The sequence below is a fragment of the Pocillopora verrucosa genome, chromosome 11 (assembly GCF_036669915.1).
Source record: "Pocillopora verrucosa isolate sample1 chromosome 11, ASM3666991v2, whole genome shotgun sequence".
NCBI lineage: Eukaryota > Metazoa > Cnidaria > Anthozoa > Scleractinia > Pocilloporidae > Pocillopora > Pocillopora verrucosa.
This window is the reverse complement of record NC_089322.1, coordinates 10506-16053: the sequence shown is the minus strand read 5'-3', so window position 1 is coordinate 16053 and position 5548 is coordinate 10506. Positions and strand designations below refer to the sequence as shown.

At 37.6% G+C, this 5548-nt stretch overlaps 1 long non-coding RNA gene across 1 annotated transcript; it reads left to right on the top strand.

The window, feature by feature from the left end:
* Positions 1-388: 388 nt before the first annotated feature.
* LOC136276783 (uncharacterized) lies at positions 389-3378 on the top strand. The gene is made up of 4 exons (XR_010719080.1): positions 389-660; positions 2313-2382; positions 2790-2857; positions 3254-3378. It is a non-coding gene; the product is annotated as an uncharacterized lncRNA (long non-coding RNA).
* Positions 3379-5548: the final 2170 nt, after the last annotated feature.

Here is a 5548-nt window from a genome sequence, read left to right as displayed (position 1 = left end):
GAATATAGCTTGTTGATTCTTTAATAAAATTCAGTTGAGCAATAGCAATGAAAGGAGTAACTTGACTGAGTCTAGACGACACAACAATCACTTCAAAAAATTTATCAAACTAGAATCAAAAATTAAGGAGGGCAAAATAAAACGGATGTCATTCATTTGTCATGATTATTTTTGGTCGTTAAAGGTGAACCATTCCAAAGAAGATCACAGCCGACCGAGTTGCAAGATAAAAAAGACTGGTTAGAGGTCAATAACAACTAGGCATTCCTCGCGAAATTTGATAATAGCCTGGGGCTTAGCGCGTCTCGTGTTGGAACTCGCCCTGTGATAATCATCGTAAATAAAGTTTACACACGGGAATTACGTCTGACCTTGATACAGTCAAAAAAATCACTTGCAGTAATATCAGAGTAATAATGCCGAGAAAAGCGCGATCACTTTCGAAGAGGAAGACCATGTAATCCTGTATCATTATATCTTTCGGATCAAAAATGGCGGGTACAATCTTCGAAACTCTACACGTTATGGATTCGTTGTGGTAAACTGTCTATTTGTTTTGGCCACGGCTGCATTGGATAGCACCTCTGAACTCAGTAATCCTTTGGATACTTGGCAAAAGGAAGATCAGGATAATGTATCACCCGTTAAAACACTGCAAGGGTTGGTGAAGTGTAATAGTAGTAGAATTTTTGGTAAAATTTCTGCACAGCCCCCTACTATCGTAAAACAAATCTGTTTCCCCAATGGTAATGTGTTGTTTTTGTCATTGTTTTCTCTATCCAAGAACTGAATGCATAATGTAGTATGGGGCGGTGCGGAAATTTTACCCTGCTTGTGATAAAACTGTTGTTGGATTGGCATGTGGCTGTAATACACACCAAAAAAGAAAATCCTTTTCCACTCCCAGAACGAATGAAACATAGCATGCAAAGGCACTGTTCCGAAATGATGAATTTATGGACAAACTAATGAACTCCTACATCATGAGCACTGTGGAACAGTTTGATCTGAACTGCACTGCAGCCAGCGTGTTGTTAAATGCCATGCCTGGGCTGGAAAGTGCTGCAGTTTTTCAAGATATGGTAAATTTAGTAAGGTATTCTAAATCCTGCAACTCTCAAGATCTGATTTAAATTCTCTCCTCTAGCTGCTACACATTCCCTTGTAAATTCGTTATGAGAATTTAGTTTTTCACACTTTTATTTTTTTATTTTCTTACATATTTACAAGATATTAGATCAAGATGACAACTTCTTCCTGATAAGTCTGACTATTCTCATTACCTTTTTGCTGGATAATGTATGAATATTATAGGGAGAAGTTACTTGTTAATCACTTCTGGGAGTTAAAGTGTTAATAATCTTAAGATGTGACATTTTTTTGTCAGCTTGAGTTTCATGTTAAAGTCCAGAAAAATTTTGTCTAGTTTCTGTGGCATGGCACTCCCTTCCTTTTTAGATAAAAATTAAATACTTAATATTAACTTGCACAATTTCTACTTTATCAAATTATGGATGAAAAAAAAAATTTGAATTTCTTTTAGTTACAATATGAAAAAGAAAAAGAAAAAAAAAAAAAAAAAAGAAAGAGATTTTATTTGTTGCTCTCAGTCACCTCACTTCAGTGGAAAAATCTTTAAAAAAATGCAAACTTTTCAGATTCACTTTCATTTTTCCTTAATTAAGAAATGCATATTTCTTTAATAAAGTAAAAGAGATGGTAAGTTTTGAGCTTGGTAAAGAAATAGAGGAAGATGTTTTTTGTCTTGTCACAACAAAGAAAAAATTATTATCTGAGTCCCCACGTTGAATCAAACCTTAGATCTTGGGATTCTGGGGTCTGATGCTCTATCAGTGAGCCACAGAGACTCTACAGTGAGTGAGGTTTATTACAAAGTTCAGTGACACTTGTCCTGCATACTGCTAGGATCAGCAATGTTGTTAGCATCATGTTTGTAAAACAGAATATGACTCAGAATTTTTTCTTTGTCCTACACACATGACAAGATGAAAAACATCTTTATTTCTTTACTGAGTTCAAAACTTACCATCTCTCATTCTATTTATAAACATGATGCTATGCGGGACACTATGCAGGATGTATGTCATATGAACTTTGTAATAGACCTCACTCATTGTGGAGTCTCTCTGGCTCAGTGGTAAAGCATTGGAGTGCGGAATCTGAAGGTCTGAGGTTCAATTCCTCATGGGAACTCAGAATTCTTTCCTTGTCCCACACTTGTGATGAAACAATAAACATCTTTCTCTACTTATTTCCTATCAACAAATTTGATGTCAATCATGTACATGTAGGAAGGAATGCTTAATCAGTTACGCAAGAGGGCTAGAGAAGCCTTGGAACCCCTAAGATCATATGCTACAGGTATTTATATCATAGTTTACTGGTCCTACTTTACACAGTACTTCAGGCTTTGAACATTTTGGTCACCATACCTGAAAAAGTGAAAAAAGAAAATCTAGTTGACAAAATATTTAGCATCAAGTGGCCTCCTGGGGAAAATTAGATTTATCTAATTCTTGTACAGTTTCAGCTTCTGAATTAACTCAATTTTGTGTACAAGTTTATTAACTGGGTGTAAGTAGAAGGTTGTTTTAGTTAGGTGATCCAAGGTAGTGCACAAGGTTAAGATATAGATAGTCATGGTTTCATTGAGGATTCTAATATTCCTTTTTGTTCATTTTAATGTGTATTGCTGCAGTTGCATATTTAATTTGTTTTTAATTTCAAGTATCAAGTAATAGAAACTTTGATAATTATTTTATTAACAGGTCTTTTAGCATTTGCCATGGAGAGCCAGGATATTGCTGCAGAATTCAGAGAAGAAAACTCTACCTTGGTAAGTCAGTATTGCAACTCAAAAAGAGTGACCAGCATCTAATTTCTCCTTACAATATCTCCCCTGAATCAAACATAAAGGCTATGAGAACAAAGGAAATGATCACCAAATAAAGAAGCTTTTGACATCTTGTTAAATAAATTCTCCAAGTCAACAACTAAAGAAATGTATATAGAACAGTATGGAGAATATGCATACTGATGTTAGGGTGAAAGGGGGTTTTTAAAATATTACACCTTAGCTTTGTGCTTAACAGCATTTATTTTCCAAAAGTCAGAGTGTATAGTTGAGTTTACACTTCTCAGGAATTGTCTTTTGTCACTCATGGCATTTTTGTTTGGAACACCTTTTTTAAACTATATGCTGAGGAATAAATGTTAAATTTCACATGTTTAGGTTCCCTGTATGCTGTGGCAGCTGCACATTTTAAAGGACTTGTCAGACTCTACACAGTCCCTTCTGACAGACCTGTTAAATAGGATTATCCTGAAGGTAAAGACAAACTGGAACAAGAGCAAAAAACGGTAACATTGTGAGTAACAAAGTAAAGAAAGTTACAATCGACGTTAAGAAGACAATATTTGATTTGTTGTACCGATATAACTGATAGCTTTGTAGCCGTTATTGAGGTGAGGTTATGAATCGGAAACCTCTGCATTGTTTTGTTTTCCTCCCTTCCACCCTTCTTCTTTCATTCCCATCCTCTTCCTCTCCCGCCTCTGCTTACCTTCCTTTCTTCTCTTTTTTTCTCCCTCTTCTCACTCCTTCAGAGATGAGAGGATTCTTATGATTTCTATGAAACACTAAATTCAGTTCATCTTGATCGTAAGACCAGAGCCGACAAATTCACCATTCATTAACGGGTAGTGATTACATATCTCAGTCGGCCAGGGCACTGCACCCGGCATCTCGCGAGGTCACAAGCTCAAATCCTTTTCAAAGTCTCAATGTTTTTTGTTTTGTTTTGTTTTTTTCCTTCCTCCAAACCTCTTTGTGAAATTATTTGAGGAGCTGAAGCCCAATCATTAAAGTTTAGGAGTCTGGGTTGGGACCCTGGTTAGGTCTTTGTGAAGTGTTCTTTGGGAAGATACGTTATTCTCACAGTACATCTCTCTACCGAGGAATAAAAATGGGTAGCAGCAATTGGTGCGAAAGCTTGACAAAATGCTGGGGAAGGGGGTAGGGAGGAGAGCCTTGCGACTAACTAGCCTTTCATTTCCAGTAGAGGAAGAAATTTGTAACACGGGGTTGAGCCACGGTCAAAAAGGGGGGGGGGGGGTGGGGCAATGAAGATTACGCTCGCCTGAGGTCATTTTTGGTTTGGGAAACTGTGTTCGCCCACAAAAAGAGTTGTGAGCAAGCGTTTTTTCGCCTTTCACCGCTCCCTCCTTCCACTGTCAAATCAATCTCCAAGTCAAACATGGCCGGTCAAATAATAGATCGAGAACTTCTTAACCTTCTGCGTAGGGCTGATGACGAGGACGAACGTTCGTTCCCTATTTGCAAACAAAATCCTGCACTTTGTTAGGTTGTGGACTATAGCGCCCCCCTGGCACTAAAGCAGAGATGAACTATAAATCACGTCACTTATTGCAACACGTGTTTGATGTAGGTCAGCAAAATAACGACTCAATGCATTTTTTTCTTAGGAATCCGACGAAGGTGGTAAGGAAGATGACGATGTCGATGACGATGATGATGAGAATGATGATGATGACGATGAGGATGATGATGATGACGACGAAATTGAAATCACGATATCTGGCGATGATGACTTGGATGATGACAGTGATATTGCAATCTTTTGAAGCGCGGCTTTTAAGTTTCCATCTTTCAGTTAATTCAACTCAACAATGAGCACGTCATTCTGCTATGTTTTTATCATTGAAAAATGTATGTGTTGGGAATGATAGTTTAAGCTCTGAGTTGAGCTTGTTGACGGCGGAGTTTATATAAAATGCTATGTAGCAGAAAGTAGAAGTCATCATCGAAAAAGTTACACCCATGTTACTGATTATCAAATAGATAGAAAGGATGGAATGGTTTGTTATTCCTCTTGTAATGTAAACAAGCCAACAAAGGACTAAAGTTACTCTTACTCGCCACAGACTTACTACTTGTCGATATATTAGCCCAAGTGAAACAGCTAAAAGTCTACCTATATTTATTGCAGTCACTGTGAGAACAGACACGCCACAGAAAATGACCCCCAAGGTTCGGTTGATGAGCGAGCTATGGTAACAATTTGCAGAGTGTTCTTGGGGAATTGCGTAAGCAAGATGAAACGGCTGGAAACTGAGTCCAACGGTGATATCAGTGCATGCAAGATTACTGAACAAACATTTTGATGGTTGATGAAGGGAAGAAATCTTGCAGAGAGGGAAAAGAATGAGACCATTTCCCACAATGGCTTCAATGAAAATTATGAAATCAATGACGAAACAAACATAATAAGACTTCGATCATATACGCCCGTGAAGCAACGAAATTGATCGATTCTTGTTTGTTTGTATTTTCCGTCAGGTTCTCCATGTTATTTTATAGCAGTTACCACTCTCATTGCTGAAGGCGTTGAGAACTCTCCTCTTGAACACCACACAACATCCAAAGAACGAATCTAGTTTCCGAAATGAGCAGGTGGTGATATTTAAGTCTCTCTAGCTATTAAAGACTGTCAACTGCAGAAGGGTG